Genomic DNA, 12,427 nt, shown 5'->3' with positions numbered 1-12,427 from the left:
CTGAAGTATTATCTGAAAGGTAATTACTGGAGGCTAAACAGGGAAAAGAAAATATATCAGTTAACCATGATTTTAAAAGTTCATCAGTCTCATGATTTTAAAAGTTCAAAGAAAAAGGTAAGACAAAAAAAAAAATTCTACTGAAGTGTGTTTAAAAATCTTATATTAAGTCTGAAGCCATAAATCAACTGCTGTAGTTTGAAGGCATAGTATAGTATTCCTAAATCTACTGTACAAGATGTATTAAAGGAAATATATGTGAATACAAAAGTTCAACAAAGAGATGAAATTAAATCAGATGATCATCCTAAACTTGAATGAATATAAGCTTTTATATACGAGTATTAGGTAAAAAAGTAGAGAAAGATAATATTTCTTGAAATGTCTTATAGATGAGATGAATTTTTATCAATATTTGTGTGAATAGCTATAATAAAATTTAGCGGTCAAAGCAGCCAAATATGATAGTTTGTATTTTCTGAGATTCTTTAAAAGGGCAAGTTTAGTTATTAAGCATTTTGAATTATTATTATTATTAATAAATATAATTTAGAAATGATAACATTTTTTAAATTCTCTTTAATTTGCTATATAAACATAAACTCATGAATATTCAGGATGAACAAGGGTATGTAGTTTTAAACTAAAAAATAATTCTTGTTTTGTATACTGTGAAAAGAATATTTTCTTTTCTTTACTTTACTTTCTCTGGCATATTTTATATATTTTCTTTATATTTACAGAATATTGCCTTTACAGAACATTTCACATAATATTTTTCAGAAATAATGAAAAGAAATTAACATTCAACTCTTTTTCTTATTTGGTTGAATTAAAATTATTGTATTCATGCTTACTGTGTAAAAATACAGCTTTCAAACTAATTTTTCATGAGTTAATGATAGACCACTCGGTTATTGCATGTATACTACCAAGAATTTTCTGGTAGTTTTAAACGAAATAGACTTTAGTGTCACTCTTAATAACTCAAAAGCTTGGACTATTTTTACTTCCTTGTATGAAGTAAAGGAAAATTTTTATCACAAAAAATTTTGGTTATCAGATTTCAATGGAAATATCCATTTTGACCATTCATTTTAACTAGTTTCAGCGTGATGTCTGTACGTACATATGTATCTCGTATAACTCAAAAATGATTAGCAGTATGATGTTGAAATTTTGGATTTAGGACTGTTGTAACATCTAGTTGTGCATCTCTCCTTTTGATTGCAGTTGACTGAACCAAAAGTGTCCAAAGAAATCTGGATTTCAGACTTTTTTTTTACTGCAGTAATAAGCCCTCATTAAGCCCTCATTATTTTCACTGGTTCCAGAGTTATAGCCAAATGAAAGTTTAATTAATGAAGTATTTGGATCTTATAAGGGGAAGGCATATCTATTCAAATCAGACTTAACTCCTTTTCTTAATTTAAATATATGATTTATTAATAATTATTAACCTCTGATTGTAAAAAAAAATTATGATAAATAATAATGAAAAAACATCAGAAATGAATGAAATAAAATTTTATGTACTTTTCATTTAAAAAAAAATTGTACATATAATTTAATTGGCGTACAAGTAAGTCATGTTGTGTCCACATCAGATTTAGTGAAACGTATGATTATTCATTTTTGTGTTCATTTTGTTGATGGTAATATCATAATAATTTTAAATACATATTTTTAGATAGATATAAGACTTACATTTTTTTAAACAGTAATAAAGGGACTTTTAATATTTCAGATAAAATTGTTAAAATAATAATTGTAAAAATATTTGATCTTAATAAAAATTAATATATTATCAATTGTGTAACTGTCCACTTTATTAAAGAATTGGAGGATTCTACTGCATGTTCAAATTAATTAATTTTAAAGAAGTGCTGCAAAAAATGTGTATATGTAATTTAATAGGCATACAAGGAAATCATTTGGTGTCCAAATCAGATTTTTTTTAAGAATTTCAAAATTTAAACAAACTTTTTTAATTCACCTTGAGTTATTATCACATGAGGTTCACAGTAAGGGGGATACTTGCTTCAAATATAGGATCACTTTGCTCCTCACTTTAAACTTCATTATTGCCTCATCTTCCAAATTATGTTCTCCAGTTGGATTGAAGGATTTGTTATAAATAGGTGCTTACTGTGAGATACTGACCTCATAACAGATGACAAATTTGAGTAGTTTACTGTTTGTTTAGCTTTACTACTTATCCTTTTATCTTTATGATATAGTAGTAAGAGTCCGATGATTGATCTTGTGGTTTACAGCACACCAGTGCTATTGTAAAAGTTATATGTCAAGTAGTCAGTACTGTTAGTCCATCTGTTAGAAGTTTATACAGGTTGAAAAGCAGATATGAAGGGGTTAGTTCTTCATGTGATCATCACTTACAGCCAAAATATTGTTCATAATGTTATTTAACTAGCGAGTCAAACTTCTTTGCTTGTCTTAAAACATCAAAATCCATGCACACACATACATGTTATTTCACCAATGCATGTATTCGTCATATTCAGATGATTTACAAACTTCCTTGGCATATAAAAAAAAATACCAGAAAGAAATCGCACTAGGCATATATACCTAGAAATACAGTGAATATTTGAGCGATAATGGCATTTTTATTATATGACTAAGCAGACTGCTATCTGGCGTCATGTTGCTGTTATGTCATGTTATTGTTGATGTCATATTGTTGTGTCAGTGATACATCACTGAATGAATCATCCTGCATATATCCTTAATGCATTTGTAATAGTAAGCAGTTACTCATCTTTTTTTTTTTCAGAATCATTTTAAACAATGTTTTATACTAGAAATCTTTTGTGTGCCAAAACCTGTGTTAGCAGTGTAAAATGAATATTTATGAATGTTAACTGGTTTGGTAGACTTTTCTATTAATTCTGATCAGAATTAAATCTTTTGATAAAGTGTTAATATTTTTTTTTTATTTGGCCTCAATCATTTGACTGGTTTGATGCAGTTATCCAACATTCCCTATGTAGTGCTAGTCATTTTATTTTGGAATATCCCCTACATCCTAAATCCCTAACAATTTGTTTTACATATTCCAAACGTTGCCTGCCTGCACAATATATATACCTATTTATTGGTGAGTTACTAATTTGCTTATGCTATAAAAGTTATAAAAATTTTCATTAATTTAACTCCGTACTAATAAACAGAGTCTTTAAAAAAAAGGTGAATAAGGTAAAAGTTTTGATATTTCAGACTATCTGAGCAAATACCTCTACACCAAATTATAAATTTAACCGCTACCTTATATTTTTATAAGAAAAAGTAAATACCATTTCTAATCTAATAGTGACTGATTTAGAAAAATATTGATAAAAAAGGACTAAGTCAGATACTAAAACAGTATAAATATAGAAAAAACAAAAATATTTTTAAAATTCTTTTGATCCTATTATTATCTAAGGATTTTTTTGTCGTAAAGTAATAAAATGAAAGTGTGATAAATTAAAAAAAAATTAGGACTCCTTTGAGGTTTTACATTATTCTACCCTTATGGTAAGACTATCAATCTTTTTCCACTAAAGTTTGAGAAATATGGATTAAAAACAAGGAATTATTATTAAATACATTTTTAAAAAGCTGTTTTTACTGAAACAAAAAGGTTTTAATCAAAATAAAACTAACTTCTATGGAAACAATAATATTAAATAAATTCCTGATTTTAATATTTAGAAAACAAAAAAAAGGGAAGATAGTAATATTTACTAAACATTTTATAAATTTTATTTTTAAGGGCTTCAAAAATATTACTACTCAAGAAATAATAATATGATAATTTATTTTTAAGCGTTTCTATGCAAAAGTACAAATTTTAAATGAAATAAAATCAGTATCTATGGAATTAACATACTTAATTTGAATGTTTAGTAAAATAGACAGGAAATTAATAATTGTTAAGATATATTTTTTAAATTATAATTTTAATTGCTTCAAAAGTATTATTATTCAAGAAGTTATTATACAGTACTTTTGAAAAGTTTCTGTGCACTAGAATTATGGAAGTGTAATGACAAAGCTTTCTTAATTATTTCTTTGTATTTTTATTTCATTATTTTGTAGAAACGGATTTTACAACAACTGGAATAGTTTACAAAAGATGTTGAAAATGACCTCCTCCAACATCAATTTATTACTGCACAAGTTTCAATTTGTTTTCAAACACTTTAACCAGCTGATGTACTGCAATTTCTTGTTCGTATAACGTTATTGCGGTTTTTAGTTAGTCGATCATGTGTCTCAACGGTCTGTTGAGACACACTGCTTGTTTTGCTGCCACCCACAGAAAGTAATCTGGGGGGCCAGATCGGGCAATCGTGCAGGTCAAAAACCCTTCGAAATGATTCGTTCACCAAAGACATTTCGTAACACCTTACAGCTAAGTACGCTGTGACGCTATCTTGTTGGAAGCAACCGTGATTGATTTCTACTTCTGTTAACTGACTAATGAAGTTTGATAAAGCAGCACAATACGGTCACTATTAACTGTAATTTCAAAGAAGGTTGAATCCACAATATGCGTTCTAATCACACCCACCCAGACCCCAATTTTCTCTTTGTATAAAGATTGTTTGTGCAATTCATGGGGGTTAGTTGTCGACCGCAGTTGTGTATTTCGTGAATTAATATATGCCCTCCCAGATGAAACCACGCTTCATGTGTAAAAAATATAATTTCGAGAACATCTACGGAGTTGTAATCAGTAAAACGTTTCACACATTACTTTGTAAGGAAAAAGTCTCAGTTCTTTCTTATGTGCGGCAGTAAGTCCTACATCTTGCTGCTGTTCTAACTTACGTGTTGACTTTGATGGGCATTCGGCCACAGCATTCAAAAATATCAAGGAACTTCTGGTTCGTTTAGATTAGGTGGTCTTCTATTTGAATACTAGATCGTGGATATTGGTGTTCTTTGGTGGTTGGGTTTTAATTAACCACACATCTCAGGAATGGCCGAACTGAGACTGTACAAGACTACACTTCATTTACACTCATACATATTACTCTCATTCATCCTCTGAAGTGTTATCTGAACTGTTCTTTATAATTACCGGAGGCTAAACAGGAAAAAGAAAAAAGAAAGAAAGGTGGTCTTCTATTCCGATTAGCGTCTTCAACAGAACCTGTTACCCGAAATTTTTCGATAAGAGTTTGAACTGCATTACGGTGAGGAACTTATTATTACATTATACGGTGAGGTTCAATGAGAAAAATGCGTTCCTCTACTGAAACAACCAATACTTTCCTAGCAACTATTAAACGAAGCAACACGAAATGAAACAAAGCAAGTTTAATCACAACTCAACAATTGACGTCTTGGTTTATTACTGAGCAACGCCCAACGAACACACAGGGCAACTAACCTAACGCCGCAAGAACAGAATGCACCACAAAATTCTAAAGCATACTGCATAGCGACTTTCTGAACGCTCTGTATGGTAATATATTATTTATGAGAGACTATTAATATCCAAACCAAATATTTTCAAGCGATATAACATCAGTATTTATGAAAATAACATTTTTAATTCTAATATGCGTTCCGGTTGGTCAGTTCTTTCCATGCTGTGATTGGTTACAAATTGAGGAATTGCGATTGGTTGAAATTTAGAGCATCCGATTGGTCAGTTCCTTTCCATAGCGATTGTTAAAAAGATATTATTTTACAGTTACTCAAAAGTTTTTATACTTGCGATTGTTTAAGTTGATGTGGTATTGTGATCGGCTGGAGATTGGCATAATCTGATTTTCCTGAATGAATCAGTTTTGGATTGTTTGGAACTGTTCCGTGTTACAGGTGAGTGAAATTTAAGTATGTAAAGTGGAAAATGTAATGCGCTAGGATAAATGTGTACTGTCAGTGGTTAATGTTTGTTTATCGGTTTCGGTTTTTAAGAATTATAACGATCATTTGTCGTGTTCCTGTTTATATTTTCATCTGTTTATATACGATTATTCGCAGTTATAAAGAAACTAACTTTCAATATATTATCAATCAAACATGCATAAACATTTTCAGATGTTTTCGAACATTTAAGAAAGGATGAATTTAGGGAATGAAATTTCACATAATTTTAGTAGAAAAATGTTACTGCACTATAAAACATCACAAAACATGAGAAGGGAAAATTACATTTGCTGATAAAAATCTGAACTACTACTCTAATATGTTTTAATAAACAAATTTTATTTTGTGTGTAGGTGATTACCGAAATATATTTAGTATACTAGCTTTTACCCGCGGCTTCGCTCGCGGTGAACCTTTAAACGAAATACGCGAGCAACTATGTCATGTCGATCAGTGGCTTTTTGCCCGGGCATTAGCTCTTTAGTTACATCCTGCCACGAAGGATTACAGGTAAACGTTACAAAGAGGTCAGGCCTGCCGTAAGTTCGTACATAAGCGAAAGCGTCTTGAGTGTATTCATGCAGATAACGGGGGTGGTTATTCTGCCTTCTACTTTTGTGAAAAGTAGAAGGCAGAATAACCACCTTGCCTATGTCGTTAGGTCTAATATTACCATCTGCGCTAATCGCATCTTGTAGATGAATGTAATTTTCAGCTCATAATTTCGTCTCGTTTATAGAAATGTAACGAAGGCTTTCGCTCTCTACTTTAATATACATATCTACCAAGAATTGATGAAAGAGTTGCCTTGACCGCGAAAGGAGATTGAAGTCGTGCTCTCGAAACATCATGTGATACGCATAAAAATCCATGCAGGAAACTTTTTTATTGGGAACTGGCTGTCTTGTTGTTGGATTAATGAATGGATAATTGAAATGATATCCTGGTTCACCTTTACTGAAAATTAACGGGTACTGCAAAGCATCATAAAATTTATGAGTATCGGCTACACGTTTCAGCGTATTATCATGTGCCCGTAACACTATGTCTCGTGGAGAGCATGAGTCACCAGTAACCAAAACAGCAACTTCATTGATCATCGGCGCATTATAATGCCTCTCATGTTCGCCACGTGGAGTCCGATCAGCATGAATGACCACTATGTAATTATCTGGAGGTCAGTTTTCTATTGCACTTTTAAAGGTATTTACCAACAAATTGTGGCTGTGTAACATTCGTTGAGTTTTCAATACTGTATCTCTTTCGACTCCTTCAATATACTGACAACGACGGTTTACTTCATTTTCTTCATCACCCATGACATACACCTGCAAAAATTTATGCTGTTCATTATCTGCTGGAAAAAGTGATCCAATTTTATGATATATCTGACCTTGTACAGTAAACCTTGGTGAAAATCCGGGCATTCTTATCACTTTATGTACTCCAAAGGATGTCATTTGGAAGCAAGAGTTATACTTTCTGATTTTACTTAAACATTGCTTCGACTCATCTGTAACACTTAAATATAGAGTTTTCAAAGGCTTCTCTGGTTCACTAAGTAAAGGAAGCGAAACTTTACCACTGGAAAAGCACAATCCGGCAGTTTCATCTTTCCATTTCAAAGCATCTCATTGCTGACATTTTCTGTTCATTGAGCTAATACCAATTAAAGAATGCTTATGGTATTCAAGTGAAGAGTCATATTGAAATCCAGAATTATTAAATACAGACTAATTGTTACGCATGAAATTTCGACGGCAAGCGATTTGCATTTCTGCATGAACGATTCTTCCCGCCTGCGATTGTTCTGGAGTTTCTCTCGCTCTTATAGCTGTCTGCTGTTCAGCTTGTCTTTCTAAACGAATTTGTGTTTGAATTGGCGTTTCAGCTGCTCTTAAGGTAGCTTGGCGTTCAGCTTGCTCATCTAACCTTTCTTGTCTCTGAGAAGTTGTTTCACCAGCCCTCAAAGCACATTGTCGCCTCGCTTGTTGTTGTCGTCTTAGTTCTGCGTGAGCGGAAGATTCTTGAGTTCGAGCAACTTTTGCCGCCCGGGCCCGTGATGAATCCCTGGACAGGTTAGATTTGCACTTCCGAGGCATTTAAAAAAAAAAAAAAAAAAAAGAGAGTAAAAGCTGAAAATAGCGTTAGAAATAAAACAATAAACAGACACCTAACCTCAAAAACTGGAAAAGTTTTAGAAATGCTTAGAAGTGACAGAAGAATAACAATAATATAGAAGGATTCGAAACAGCAGAAGCACTATACTCAATTAAATAGTGACTTGACCGTCGGTATTACAGTGTTGGATTGGCACTTCATTTACTTACTGGAACGCCAGATGGCGTTGAATTTGGTCAAATTTTTTGTCGGACGATCATACCTACCAATATAAATATTTTACTCTCCCGAAAAAAATATTGTTTTTTTTACTAAAAAGTGTCCTATGTCCTTCGCAATACCTTTGAGAATATGTGTACAAAGTTTCATGATGATCGGTTGAGTAGTTTCTGCGTGAAAGCGTAACAAATAAGCAAACTCACATTTATAATATTAGTAAGGATATATCAGTATTCAATATATTATAAGTCAATAAGTCCAGTGACGTATTTTACTTAGAGAGGACTATCCATGTGGTTGTGATATAACATAAAAACAAATAATTTTATTTAATTTGTAATAATTTTATGAAATTGTGAAGATGGTATTGTTTTATTACAGCCTTTTGGTTCTATAGTACAGTATGCAGAAGCGTGTTTTCGGTTCAATGCATATTTTATTTTATTATTACCGTATATGAGAACATTATGAATAAATTTACTATAAATGTAATATAGTAAAATAAATTTACTGTATTAGTAATTTACATATCGCCGAATTATCAATATATTCTTCTAAATGCGTTTCTTTCAACTGTCAGTCTTGACGAAAAAAAGGATTTTGACATTTATTCTCGCTTTAATAAACAAATAATATTTTTTATAAAATAATCGAACTTTATCCATCATCCTTCTATTTTGTAATCAGTTCCTATTAAATATATGACCATAAAAATATTTTTATTTTTTTATTTTTTCAATAATGATGATAATAGTGGCTGAATTTTTATTTTTATTAACGTTATAACATTTTGTATTCTCAGCATTTTGTACATACTGGATAAAACTTGCTTGACAGCTATTTGTTTTCCAAACAGCAAGAAGTTGTTTTATTATCGAAAAATTTATTTTAAATTGTTGAAGATAAAATGTATTAAAAGTCTTTCGTTAAATTAACGAGAATCCGTGAATTTGTGAACTGTTCTCTATGTACTTTGTATTACAGCCTGCTGCAAGGATTTATGTAGAAATTATTTATTCTAATTGGTTATTGTTATTGTTATTAATCACTCTACTACTGTTACTGATCTATGTGATATATGATATATGAGGTATGAATAAAAAAAAGTGGGCTTAAACCAGTGTGCATGGCTCATGAGTGAGATATTTTTAAAAATGATTTTTTGGTGTTGACAAATTTTCCATTAAACGTTTCGATATTATCCGGAAGCATTTAAAATAGATAACCTGCAATAGATTGTGCTTTGCAACAAAAGTTGTAAAATATTAATAATATGAAGTTGTGCACGGCAATACATTATTTCTATGAGTTTTTTTTATAGTTTTAAAATAAGCTTTAAGTTGAATTAAGCATGTTCAATTTTTAGTCGAGGAAAATAGTACTAAAATGTATATTTAAGTAGGATGGACACAAATAAAGTATTGCAAAATTAATAGATTAATAAATGCAACCGAGTTGGTTTTAGCGCTTGTGGAACTATGGATGGGCAAAGTCACAGAGTTATTTCGTTCCAAATAGTGTGTTATAGCCATCGAAGTAAATAAATGGATTTTTTTCTGTTTAGTCTCCGGAACCACTGTAAGGTATTAATTCAGAGGATGATATGTATGAATGAAATGAAGTGTAGTCTTGTACAGTCTCAGATCGACCATTCCTGTGATATGGGGTTAATTGAAACCCAACCGAAGAACGCCGGTCTCCACGATCTAGTATTCAAATCCGTATAAAAGTAACTGTATTTACTAGGATTTGAACCCTAGAACTGTCGACTTCGAAATTAGATGATTTGCGATGACTAGTTCACATTAGAACAACCCGGTGGGTATATGAGTATGGGTTGCTAGCAAAGTACTGTAAACACGGTGTGGTGCTGCCACTCTTACATCGGGCCAGACAGTATCTGATACAATCCTCATTAGAATCCGATTGCTTTTTACACTTTTCTGAACTGTGAACTTTTTTTTGGGTTGTAATTATGTCGTAATTTTTTCCTAGTTTATCTAATAAATATTAAATCTATTTACCCATTAGCTTTATAATTGAATGAGTTTTATTTTATAAATAATTACTTAAATAATTTATTAGGAAATTCTTTCTATGGTTTGGATACGTAGAATAATTCAATATAATTTTAATGAATACAGATGAATAGAAATAAAACAATACAGATGAAAGATTGATCTTTATTATCCTTTAATATCTAATTGTTAATGCAGTATAAATTTTTTTTCATAAATATTTATTAAGTGTTGCTGAATAAAATTAATTTTGTAAGTTATTGAGGTAATTGTATTTTGATATGGCAGTAGTAATAGTTTTTTCTTTAGATAAATGATTACATACATTTGTAAGTCGAAAAATAATTAAAATTATTTAATGTTAATAATCTGTCACTTAAAATGCCATCTATTTTAAGTCTGGCAAGTAAACTTCAGCATGTTTCAACATCTTTTCATCCTTGACGTTATATATTAGTTTTAATGGATCCTTAAATCCTTGCCCAAAAGAGTCATTACTATTTACTTAACCAAACGGTTTGTATAGCACCCTGATAAATTGTACTGTCGTGTTGCAACTAAACTGGGGATGCTTTCTGGAACATAACAATTCTAATGCATCGTTTGCACTAGAATTGCGTAGGTGTAACTACTTTACGACTTCTATAAAATACGTACTTGTCGGATAACTTATTAGTATTATTAGTTCTTGTTCCTTTTAAAATTCATTAAGCGTTTATATACATTGAAAATCAACAACCCAGTTTTTGGATTTATTAATACTCATACCTAACAGAGCATTGCGTTTCAATTCTAACATGTTAGGAGGGTTCAATACAACATGAACGTTGTGGTTTATTCCATTGATTTGAAAGTACCATTTGTAAAGAAACTTACATCATAAATTTTTTGAAGCACGTATTTGAAATAGCTTTATCGAAAGTTACATTTTGAACTTTGATTCTTACTTCATACAGTTTTAATACTAACATTTTGATTACCTGTAACAGGGTTATTGCTGTTATTTTATCTATAAATAAATGTCACGTTTGAAATTTTCCTTTAGTGATACAAATTGGATTAAAATTAATCAATCATTGTCATTAATTTGAATTAATTATATTACTTAAAGATAAAAATACCTGCTGTAACAAACTAGAACACTTTAAACGCTAAATCCGTTTAAAATTGAAGGATTAAGCAAACAAATATATAGACTTTTTAAATATTTTTATCTCTTTGGAGAATAAAAATATAGGACCCACATCTGGGAAGAGCAAACAAATTTCTCAAAATCATACGAAAAGCTTAAGTAGAAAATATAGAGTACTGCGCTAAAAAATCAAATTTGTTTTTATGTGTACACGAATTCAATTTATTCATGCCTACTTACCACATATTTTTCTATATTCCGAATAAATAATTCCCAATGAGTAATCAACTTTATAATATTTGTTACAACATACGTAACTAGCTGAAACAGAATTTTCTGATCTTCCGTTTTCAGACTAAAATCTATTTGATTTGATTAATTATTCTAATATTATTATTAATTATTATTATTATTTTATATTATTATTATTATTATTATTATTATTAATAAATACTGTAATATATATAAGAGATCAAATTTTAACGATTTTCTTTCTATTTATTTTAATTGATATTTATTATGTAAACTGGCTAGGGCATGTTTCAACTTTGCTGAAGCTGGAATCGACACTGTCTACTGACATTACAATGAAATGAAATACAAACAGTTAAGAAACAACCAAAAATATATTATATACTTACAGAGGAAATTATATTCCGCTCCCCTTTTTCTGTGTATTAATACATATATGTTGGACAGGTAAGAATCATGATATCATGATTCAATATCAACAATGAGAAGTGCAGCCATCACCGTAAGTAAAAATATTTTTTGACAATCTTTAGCTCCGTATGTTGTACAGCATGTTCCATATTTCTGCGGTGATGTACGGGTGAGGGGGGATGCTCCGCAATGACGGATCGAAAAATTAACGCATTAAAACGCGCAATCCATTTACATATACTGATGATTTATACCAGTGTTTTTTAACTTTTAATGTTATAAATAATAAGTCTATTATTAATAAGAACGTGTAAATAGTTATTATGTCGTTATTAATGGCAATAGTAATTAATAACAACAAAATTCAGAAACATATTAAATGTAT

Source organism: Lycorma delicatula, chromosome 1, assembly GCF_047948215.1.
Source record: "Lycorma delicatula isolate Av1 chromosome 1, ASM4794821v1, whole genome shotgun sequence".
Lineage (NCBI taxonomy): Eukaryota > Metazoa > Arthropoda > Insecta > Hemiptera > Fulgoridae > Lycorma > Lycorma delicatula.
Note: the sequence above shows the minus strand (reverse complement) of the source record.